Here is an 11,983-nt window from a genome sequence, read left to right on the forward strand (position 1 = left end):
AACACCCAGAAACTTTATCAAAAAATAATATAAGATATTAAAATGAACAAAATCTATTGTTGGTATACTTTAGACCAATAATTATCTTTTGGAAAAAAAAAAAAACACAACTATTTTTAGAGGATTTGAATGCTACATAGGGACAGAAGGCATTGTTCAGTTAGGTATTTTAAAAAATTCAGAGATGGGTATTGTTAGGATATAAAATAGTTTTGTTGTCATTAGCAGTATAATGCACTAATAGCTGATTTATTTTAAAGTTATGATCAAGTTCTCTATAAAACAGGGATCATCACTGGAGAATGTTTTGCTTAATCGAGTATGGAATACTGCATACAGTATAGACATCAAAATCAGTGAATGATGTCTAAAAGTGCTGATAGCTCATAAAATTAGAAACACAGAAAGGAAATACTTGTTTTTCATAATTTTGAAGGAGTTAGGCTTAAAATTCTTGAGAAACAAGCAATGATTCCCTATGCTTTTTAATTTCTTTTTTTTTTTTTATTTTAATACCTAAGGTAGGTGCTAGAGGTTAGTACAACAGGGAACTATGATCAAAATTAAATTTCTTTTTTTTCCACTCCCTCAAATATCCTTTCATTTTAATTGAGGAGGCAAGTTTTATTAAATAGGAAGTACTCGCTTTCCTAAAAGTACTACATTATTCACCGTGGTCCAGGCTGGCAAAGAAGGGTCGTTGCACTTGCCAGTCCCTTGTATGAGGAAAAGTGTCTGACTTATTTGTTTCTGTGTTAATTCAGAAGTCTTATGCAGGCCCCAGGATATGGAACAGAACCACGAAAGAAAAAAGGTACAGCATGGAGAAAGAGATATTTTCCTTAATGGGACCTGGTAGAAATGATTTAAAGCTCATTTACAGCCTGACATGATAGCTTCTGTTATACAGCTTTCACTTCACCTAACCTAGCACAGTCAAGGAAGAGAGCAGCACAGGAAGATTAACTGCACTGGCAAGTGACCGAAATCCACTGCCGGACCACACAGCACAGCCATGGCCTATTGCATTACCAGCCAGCAGTGTTCAGACTGGGATTTTCTATCTTAGCTGGTTGTACCAGCTTGTAAGTCCTGCTTACTTTTAAAGAATTCCACCTTCTGACACAAAATGCCACTCAGCAAGAGGGAGTCTTCATTGGGTGATTTCAGTCTTAATTGATTCAGAATCAGTGTTCACTTGTAGTCTGTTACCTAGAGTTTCCTGTCATGTTTTTGGGTTTTGTTTTTTTTTTTTCAGACAAGCTGCTGCTAGTTTAACTGTTAACTCACAGAGTCAACAAAATAAGTCATCTTTGGATTGCAGTCTGCTATGTGTAGTTAACAAGAGAAGACACAAAAATAGTGATAATGTGATCCAAAGGGATATCGAGCCTTTATTTAAAATTTGTAAATACTCAACTATTGTCAACACTTCATTTGAAGTAGGAATGGGCAAAAAATGCATTATTTTTGGCACATGATTGGGCAACATTGATCATTTGCGATATCTATAGCATATGAAAGTGTTAGACCAGTTTCTGGTAAGTTACTGTGTAGTAGATCACATTTTGCATTTCTAAATAGAAATTGAAAATAGCATTTTTGGAACTGTTCTATGAAACTTTGCTTATTGTTTTGTTTGTTTGCTTTTATACAGCTTCATTTTTTTCATGTACCCATCAGGTTAAGCAATTATCTTAAAATGCCAATAATCGTTTGAAGGCTGGTCTGTAAATAAAACGTGAATTTAATATTTTAGAAAATGTAAACTTTGGACCTTTACCAATATATTTTTTTAAAATGTTGCTTCATTTTACATTCAGTAATATTAGTTTGTAAACAAACTATACATTTTGTATCTGTGCAACATCAGAGGATGTGTATTCATTGCATTTTATTGGTTCTCTTGAGGAACATGATAAATGACCATTGTTAAAATGTTTTATTGTATATGATCACAGATAAAGATAGTAGGTCCAGAATGGGATCTACTTTTTTCTTTCTAAGAATATTGGTCTTGTTATGTTTTCTTGTCTAAAACTTTGTTCACTTACTTTTTCTTAGGTGTTAAAACTGGGGTCGCTAAGCCTGCATAAAATAAATCTGTTGTGAAAAGACTTCAAAAACATAAAAAATGAAAAACCTAAATTTTCTCTAGGTCTCTTAAGAAGAGTGCAAGAGGTAATTAGCTGAAATTGCAGCAGTGAACATTTACATTAGACATTTGAAGGACTTTTAAGGGGTAAAGAATTACTAGAATAGAATGCCTCAGAGGTGCTGCAATCTCTGATAGTGGTGATATTCAAGAACAAGTTAGACAAACATCTGTTAGGAATGGTTGAAGTATAGTTCATTCTGCCTTGAAGCTAAGGGATAACTGAATAACCTCTGAAGAGGCTCTTTAACTTTGGTGTTGGGTTTTTTTTAGGTTGCTGGGGAAGTAATAAATGAGTGCTTGAATGAAAGGAAAGCTTAAGGCCTACAGTTCAAAAAATACATATATTGCCCCTGACGTTTGTGCACAAGCAGTTGAATTGTCAATTTCAATCGTATGGAAAAGCAGGTTTGCATTAAAAGACCAGCAACTGAACATGTGATAACACTGGATTTTGCATCAGTTTACAGCTGTAAGAGTTATATAAGATTACAGCTCTAAGGGCTGTGTGATGTTTGTGGCATTTTAAAATTGAGGCAGATTGATATTCAGGGACAGAATTCAGAGACAGAAACAGGTGCTATTGTAACACATGCCCTGTACATGGCATAAACACTTTATGTGAGAATTGGCCTTAAGTGAAAACAGTGGAATTAATCCCGCATCATAGGTTTCAAAAGTCACATAGGTCTTCTACTAGTTTTGGTTGCAGAGGAGCCAGAAGAACACTGCATTTTCCAGACAATGATGGTATTGATCACGAAGGCAAAGGCTCTGTTATTTTTATTAGGTTGAGAATTTCATTGGAGGTTTCTGCTAGAACTGTGTGTTTTAATGATGCAAATTTTATTTTTCCTTTTCCTTTTCTCCTTCCACTTCACTTCTCTTTTTTTTTTTCTGTGAAAATTAATAGACTTTTCTTCCCTTTCCAAATATCTCTATTCCAAACAGGGCCTGGAATAATTTTGAAGTACTGGAAAAGGTCTTAGAAAGGAAGTGTCAAGGTAACCTTAGCTGTATGCTATTGTTAGTGTATCCTAAATTGATCCTGTTATATGTATATGATCTGAAAGGATAGTAGCTTATGTGTTCTGGGGATCTGACTGTGAAACTCAAGTAGGTATAACTGCTTCCTGACACTGCTGCTCAACACTTCTTTCCTGTCTTTACCAGAAGATGCTATGCATAGAAGCAGATGTATGGCAGTTCCAAGCCATAGCGGTTTTCCAGCATGGTAAAATGGCAAAGTTTTACTTTTGCTTTTAGAAGGATGGCAATTTCTTTTCAGAGCTCACAAGATAGTGAGTGAGATTCTGACCAATTAATGGGAATTTTTAATGGGAATTTTGCTGTTGACTTTATCGGTGCTGAACTAGCTTAATATTTTGTTTTCTTACAAACTTTGTTTTCTAACAAAGCTTTCAGACAAGGGACAGGTTAACATGAAAGAATGATGAGTGCTATAGAAACATGGATGGCTAAAATTGCAATAGATATGAATAAAATGGTTTTCTTTGTTTGCAGCTAAAGAATTAAGTAACAAAAATATCATGCACGGAATTATTCCTAAACAGACATTTCTCTATTTAATGTTTTTGAAACTTAGGCCAGTGATGTCTTTATTATACACAGAATAACAAAAACTTTTAGTCTTTTGTCTCATATTGAACATATTGTGGTGGCAGGTGACCTTGGGGCTTCAGTGGAGGTCTGCGTGTATTAAAATTAAGCTTAGAAATGAATAGTTGTTTGTATGAACAGGACTATATGTGTATATATATATATATTTATATATATATATATAAAAGTTCTGATTAGGGTGAAAAGAAATATTTGAAGTAATTGCTATTCTGTAATCTTAAGTGTGTGCTCTTAAAAACAGGTGTTTACTAAAGAGGAAAATGAACAAAGAGGGCATTGGAAAGAATACCTTCCAGCCCTTTTCCACACTCAACCCCTCTTCTACACACAATTCTTACCAATATTTAAACAAACATTAGAATACTAAGCAATTCACAGCTGTGAACTTTAGTTTTCATTTTCTGCTCTAATATTGCAAAGAATATGGTTTAGGCCTAGAGATCAGAGTTTTAAATGTTGATGTCATGTGAAAGCAAGTGCCTCATGCTGACTTCAGTAGCAAAATGTTGAAGTGTTCAGCTTCTATTTGTTCGTGTAAGCTGCAGAATACTAAAAACTCATCAGCATTTTGCTGTTAAGCTACCCAACCTGGATTCTTCTGGAGATCTGACTCTGGTTTCTAATCCAGACATAGCTTTAGGTGTGCCTTCTTAATTCCAGTGAGAAAGGATATTTAAATTAATAGAATTGGGTGGGGTACAGAATAATATATCAGGTGGTACCAGAAAGTCTACACTAAGCTTAAAATGTATTTTTAGAGACAGATTATCTATTCTGAAGTCTTTTATCAAATTTTAGACACTTCTCTGTCATACAGAAATTGTACATATCTGAAATAAAGTGCATCTATCACTAACAACATTTTTTTTTTCCCTGAAAGTAAGCATTTACAAGGAAGTACAGTACAGCATAATTTCACCTAGAAGGTAGAGATAGATAAAAAAATATTCATTCTGTTAGTCCACAGATCACAGTGGTATGCTCAGTAAGAGATGCACAGAAATGTGCATGTTTCATTAAAAATTCCATTACAGCAGTTGATCAGTCATTTGTCTCCATATAGAACTAAAACAATTATAATAGCATTCATTTCAGAGCAGATGGAGGATTTCCATGAATAGATTTTGTTAAATATGTATTGTAATAGTTGAGACATATTTTCACAGGAATGATTTTTAAATGTAATATAAGAGATCTGGAATAGAATATCTAAAAATAGTGATTTATATAATATTGATATCTTTTTGAAAGTATTTTTCTCCACTATCCTCTTATATTTTTTATTTGCAGGCCTTACTCCTTCAGATATTTATAAAGCTCTGAAACTTTAAGACCTTCAACAATTCTGATAGGAACAGAGCTGAGGGCTCTTTATGACAGAAATAGACTGAAGTCTTTCCGTTTTTCAACAATCTGCAGCTAAGTATCTAATTTTATAAAGAAAGATAAACTTGAAAAACACGTAGACCTTCTGAATAAAGTTGTTCCAAGTCTAAAACATTTATTATTAAAGTAAAGCATGGATATCAAAAGGGCTTGGTCAACAGCCTTTGATATCCCTGTATCCCAGATTCCTTGTAGGGTACATATGCATATATTTATATAAAATGTTTATATACCTGGGATATCTATGTACATTTAAAAGTCTGTAGCTCTTGAAAGGATACAACAAGATTGTAAGCCAAGAGTGGTACTAACAATATATTGAAAATCTTAGTGAATGGAAATTCCAAATGTATTTTCTTTTTCATGATGTTGACCACTTTGAATAAATATATATAGGACAGTAGGAGAATATTGCATACTGTGCATGTATTTAGATTTAAAGCTGAATTTTAATGTAGAACTAAAAGAAACTACTGAAGTATGCACTGAATGTAGATGGTCTTAGTGGAATCATAAAATTATGAGAATTGTGATAAATGATAATTTCAATTCTTTTTAATTTAAAGACACACACAAAAAAGGCAAAAAACATCATGACAACAACAAAGCACACTGCTTACTTCTGTGGTTTTCTGACTTCCTCCCAGCAGTCTATTTATACGTTTGAGTAATCTACATGTACAAGCAAGTTAGCCGTGGGGAAGATCAATTTTTAGAATATTTTAGAGACAAAAATACTGAAGTTTTCATTCTTCACTAATGAAGCTCCTGATTTTTTTTCAAGGTCACAGATACCAGAAGCAGTGCTTGTATGAACAAATCCTTGCAGTGGCATTGCAGAGTACTCAGGCAAGAGGATGTCATCTGCTAGAATTCCACTCTAAGATGAAAAATTCATTTTTTCCTTTTGCTCTAGAAATTGAAATTAAAAAAAAATGTAAACACTAAATACCGTGTAGCTTCAGGCAGGGTTCCTCTCTGGGGGAAATTATCAATTATCTGCAGATTTTTGGTAATTTTATACTTGTCATCAGCATAATTGTAGTTTACAGAGTTTTCAGGACTGTGTGTCTTCAGATGAAGATATTTGTCCTACTTGGCATATTGTCAAAGCTTGTTAATGTGTTTCTGTTGTGTTTAAGTTTGCATAGGCAAAGCACAGGAGAAGAGTTGGAGTAAAAGCAAGAATATACTGTGAAAAATATTCTCAAACTTACATTTATTCAGCTCTAGTACAAACAAAATGCAAATTTGTATTTGCTATATGTAAATACAGTTATATTTAAGAACAGCTTTTCACTTGCTTACAAAGTCAGTAGCCTCAGATAATGCTTGTTGTTTTGTGTATGTTGTATTAACCTCCAACATTTAAAATCTGCATACAGATTTTTTGTCCTGAGTGTGAGAACCATGGAGTATGTTTTGATATATATCTATCACAGTAGAAGTGTCTAGTGGTATTGACTATGTCTAAGCAGCATTTAATCCCATTTTTGTATACTAGGGAATCTCTTTTCCTTGTGTCCTAAATAAGCCCAGTATCATTCCCCCATTCCCATTTCCTTTTAAAAAGGATTAACTTTTTCCTGAGCTGTGCTTAGCACATTAAAGATAATTTTTTTTTTTTCCCTCAGATGCTGATTACTTTGTTAAGAGGTAAAGTGAATAGAAAGTGGCTTTTGCTGTTTAGAAAGGAAATTTGCAATGGAATGTTTCTCTAAGTTTCTTTCAAAACATTAGCATTGGTTTTTTTTTTCCTTTTCTATTTTAAACTTCATTTTTTGAGAAGACAGTCTTCATAAGGCATAGTTTTCTGCTTATGAAGAACTTGCTTCTGACAACTTCTTGGTGATTCCAGGTAAAGTGTTTGCAGGTAGGCCAATAGTCGTATACAGAAAGAAGAATGGAACTCACCCAACTGGTACAGGGGATCTCTGGCTATACAGCACTCATCAGGAAGCAGCGTACGTCCAAAAGATGTTCTCCTTTCATTGTTTGGCCCTTACTTGAGCCCATTATGTGGCTGATCCATGCCCCCTGGGTCAGCCACTCTCCTTCACTAGGTAGGTGCTCAATCACCAGTTCAAGTCATGACCTAACAGTTTCCCTACAGCATAGTAAAGCAGATTTTGTGTGGTAAAGATTAATTTTGCTTAAAGTGGGAGTCTTTTTTCTTCTCCCTTCCTTTTCTGCTCGCAGAGGTGTAGTGACCTTTTGTGTCAGTGCAGGTGCAAGTGGGGAAGGTATTTGGGCAGGGATAAGGATGAGAGGAAAGGAAGGGGAAGGAGCTGGACCTTCTCATTTCGACCATAGTGAAATGGGTGACAGCTTGCTCGTAACCACCTTCTTTCTTCATCTGGAAAAATCCCATTCCTAAGTTACATGTATTTTTTTTTCTTGCTGAATGCTTTCCACTGAAGTCTTTTCAGTGAGGCTGAATGACATTTCACCTGTTTCTCTATGTAGAGTTTACTACGCTTACAATTTTCATAAAGATAATATATTGGATTCTCTGTGCTTTTTTTTTTTTTTTTTTTTAATCAACTAGTGGCTATCAGCTTGGATCCATAGAAAATCTGTTCTCATTTTCAAAATGCATAGGAACAGGCCTAGTACTCTTTAACTCAAATATATTTATCATTTGTAGATGATAACAAAGAGAGGTAATGCACAAGGCCTCATATCCAAAGCAGAGCTAAATCATGAGATGTTTCCTTGTATGCAAGTTAAGGGAAAAACTTAAAGGAGGTTGAGGTTTCAGATCCATGGAGATTGAAGACAGCCTAGGTTGTGGTTGCTGCAATTTACTGCTGTTCCAACAGTATCACTCTTGCAAAGTCTCAACAAACCGCATTACGGAGAGCTGAACCACTTGAAAACTAATAACTGTATTGAGACGATTTTTTCCTTAAGCTTGTTAGCTCCCTGAAGTACAGCTCTCCATGTTTGCCTCAGTGCTAGAGCCAATGGAAGAGCAGCTCCAATTTAGATTGAATTTAGGCACTGTGGAACTGCCACATAGGATAGTAGCTTTGTGCTTAGCCTGCCATAGTAAAACTGCAAATTTTTGCTAAGAGGGATAATTCCATTTTCTCCTCTCTTGTCCTCTCCTCTTCTGTCCTCTCCCTTTTCTTGTGGTGCATTTTGCACCTGTTTCCTCTCTCTTGTTTGCCTCAGATTTAATGGCTCTTTTGGCTTTAGGATAAACCAACTGTATGAGTTTCTGTAATGCAGTAATTTAGTGCTTCAGTGAGTTAGCTTTAAGTTGGCCTACATGGTCAAAGTAATTCATTAGATTTGATCTAAGTTAAGTGGCAGGAGAATATAGATAGTCAGGAGGAAGAATGGACAGGACTTAGCCAACTTTGGCACCACATTCAATGCAAGGGGATAAAGCACAGCACTTGTTGTGAGAGGCAATCAGGCAACAGAAAGGACCAGACACATCCACATCTTCTACGCAAAATCCTCTGGTGGCAAACTTGGGGAATTTTGAAGAGAGATATGTATGTGCTTTATTACTGGTTTTGTTGTTTTGGGGACAAAATTGGGAATAACATCATTTGGAGGCTTGTGCTGTGTTCTTTTTTTTTTTGGTTGTTTGTTTTCTTTGAGATGTCTCATACTTTTGAAAATAATATAAAATCAAGCAATCATTTTAGCTTTTGCCAATAATAAAAATGAAGCAACGGATTCTCTATTTCATCAGGTGATATCAGCTGATTTCATGCTAAAATCTATTTTCTGTCTTCCTAATTTAGGCTTCTCTGGCAAACTTGAAGTTTTAAAAATGAGTGGCTTTGATTTCCTTCCGGGTAGAAGTAAGTATGAGTTCATTTGAAGGCCTGAATATAAAAATTAGAGATATTTATGTGTTTTCATTTGGTGCATCATATTAAGGACTTTTAAATATAATTCGACAGCTGTGTACTGATGCTGCAGAAGGCCTTGTTTGTCCAGAGTTGCCTTCTTTCAGTGAAAAGTTCTTCCCTAGAAATGAGTTATGTTCTCTGATATTTCTCACAATTTTATCTCCTTTACTTTCAACAAGTCATTTTGTCCACATCTGAAGTGCTAATATTTAAATATTTTCTGTTTATAAGGGACTTGATATCACTACTAGTATTGTTTTGTTATTTTAGCCAGTAATACTTTACTTGTTTATCCAGGAAGATTTTCATTTTTTTTCCCAGTAATATATGCACCAGTTATGGCTACTACATTTTTGCTCTTAAAATATTCTATAGAATGTAAACCAAGACTTTAAGACATAAACTTTGTGGAGCGACGTACATGAAGCCTTATACTCTGCTAGTAAAATGAGACTTGATTTTTTAAAAACAAATGCATTCTGACTGTCTCAGGATTTCTTGATCTGAAAATAAATAAATAAAAGAGTTTAACTAGTATCCAACAAGTCTTTAGCATGATGCAGAATGGTGTGGTCTTGTCCATATCAGGAATTGTATGTGAGGTTTTTTAAAGTTTCTTCCTATGCTTTATGATGCCTCTGCTAGATCCGTTAGGCCAGAACTTGACTGGACTGAATTCCTTGCTGTAGAACATAATTCTATTATGATCTAAAGGCTCTAGTTATTGAACTGTGACTCATTCATCAGTCTCAGTGGGCAGGTCAATTGTATACAAAGGTGTGGCATGTAGGAGCAGCAATTACTTTGACTTTGTTGATTTTTTCACAGTTGCTTGTGTGGTGATGCTTTAGGTGAATCATTCAGTTTCATATTTAGACCTTCTAAATTTATCTAGGTCTTTGTTTCTTACTGGGTGGCTTTTGCTTTGGGTTCAGCTTCTCTGTAATTTTTACTCCCATCTGTAACATACAGATACCAATTTAACCTCTGATGGGACTGTAGGAGATTAAAACCTTAACAAGTGTGAGGCATGCTGTGTTTGTGGCTATGTATCAGATTTCCTAGATGGGGAATTTGTAGAAGCTACAGAGACTCCTTGGATAGAAAATTTGCTTTGGGGATCCCTTCCTGTAAAATGTCCTAGGGTGGACATTTTACATTTAAACATTTTCTGATGTTTAAATAACAACAAAAAAGTGAAACTTTACTTCTGTTACTCCTAGACTTTAAAATTTAACCATGCTTGTAAATCTTGAGCCTGGACTAATATTCATTTATCAAATTAATTAAGAGAAATGAATAGACTAAACTCTAAAACTCTAATGGGCACATTTGCCTTTAATGGTGTTCACTTTCTCCTGTCTCTGAAAATATTGCATATTCTTGTTGCTAGCTTTTAAGATCTCATGTCTTTGGCTGCTGGAAGGCTGTGCATTGCTGTTTTTCTGGAGTACTGGTGGAAAGGTAATTGGATTTTTCTTTTTCCTACTGTGTTTATTCCTTACATCTGTTTGTTACAAACCTATTAATCACAGAGGCATTAATTGTTCTAGTTTAAATCTAGGACACTGAAAATTATGATCCCTGCTGTATATTGATTTGATTATACATAGGTTGCTTCAAAAGTAATGCCTCCTATTTCTTTCCATGGAAACTATACTCAGTACAAAGAACGCAATTGCTCTATTTGATAGACCAAATTCTCAGCTTCAAAATGCTGTTTTTCAGCATGGTCACCACCATTAGCTGTGCATTATTGCTAGCAGTGAACAAGAGCCTGCATGCTGTGCTTGTAAAACTGTGCCAGCAGAGGTGACCTGCTGTCACTGTTGTCACTGCCACTGCCTCACTATGCTCACAGCCACTGGTCGGTCTCCATATATGTTCAGCAAGTGTCACTGAATGTCAGTGGGTGCCATTTTTTATTCATGGAGAAATTCAGTTCCACACTTTTGCTTTGTGCACACTTCCATGTCAAACACCATTCTGTTAGACTGCCCCTCTGCTGCCATCTATTGCACAGTCACAAAATGTAATGGAATATTTGCAGGAGGCTTCAACCTCTACTACCATACCCAACAACATCCACCTCTGGCTTGTGTGCCAGTGTATTAAAATAGGAAGTTTTTCTTTTGGAGTAGCCCTTGTAAATGCTAAGATGTGTGAAGAAATAAAAATGGCTTAGAGTTAGCTTGTTCTCAAAGCTGTAGTGGAAACTTCTAATAAAATATAAAACTCTTCCTAGCATTTGATATGGACATACATTTTCCATATTATCTTTTTATTTCTTTATATTAGTAACTATATTAATTTATATTTGAGTGATTTGAATCAACTGTTCTTTCTAGAAACATTCAGATGCCTTCCGGTAGAATATTAGCTGTACATTATTGTGAACAAAATGTTGAAACATTGAACATCTTCAGGTAAAAATTTCTTTTTCCTTAAAACATGTTTACTAAGCTGCTCAATCTATGCACCCATGTAATTGTGTTCCACTCCATTAGAATAAAGGGTTTATGTCAGTTATAAAAGTGCAAAAATAGGTGGTTTAAAAGTGATGTTACTAGGCTTATCAGTCAACAGGGTTTTTTTGTGACCATCTGGTTACAAATGTTGATGTTCTTAACATAGTGCTCTCTAAATAAGCCAAAACTTCTTTTAAAATATTTGAAAATATATACATGAATTTTTTTTCAGTGTCCTGATGTTATACAGAGACTATTAGCTCTTCACTCAACCAGAAAGGATTTAAATGGTACATAAGGAGGACTATATAATTAACAGTAAAAATATATAGATATTTCTTTTTCTTTTCATATTTCCCCTTTCATACAAGTTATTAAAAGAAACAGGGTTGTTTATTGTATTTTGATTATATTACCTCATTTTTAAGATGGTTTATTCTCAAGGGCTTTTTTTTTCTTTT

General features: G+C 34.7%; 1 long non-coding RNA gene across 3 annotated transcripts; it reads left to right on the forward strand.

Annotated features, from left to right (window-relative positions):
- The first annotated feature begins 6 nt into the window (after window positions 1–6).
- Window positions 7–11,960, forward strand: LOC116216460. Of its 3 annotated transcripts, none has more exons than XR_004159226.1 (4): window positions 7–7,245; window positions 8,944–9,003; window positions 10,448–10,518; window positions 11,403–11,960. It is a non-coding gene; the product is annotated as an uncharacterized LOC116216460 (long non-coding RNA). The 3 variants fall into 3 exon arrangements; XR_004159227.1 differs by having other exon boundaries at window positions 7–3,159; XR_004159225.1 differs by lacking the exon at window positions 7–7,245 and having other exon boundaries at window positions 7,716–9,003.
- The last annotated feature ends 23 nt before the right edge of the window (window positions 11,961–11,983 follow it).

The sequence above is a fragment of the Meleagris gallopavo genome, chromosome 3 (assembly GCF_000146605.3).
Source record: "Meleagris gallopavo isolate NT-WF06-2002-E0010 breed Aviagen turkey brand Nicholas breeding stock chromosome 3, Turkey_5.1, whole genome shotgun sequence".
NCBI classification, from domain to species: Eukaryota; Metazoa; Chordata; class Aves; order Galliformes; family Phasianidae; genus Meleagris; species Meleagris gallopavo.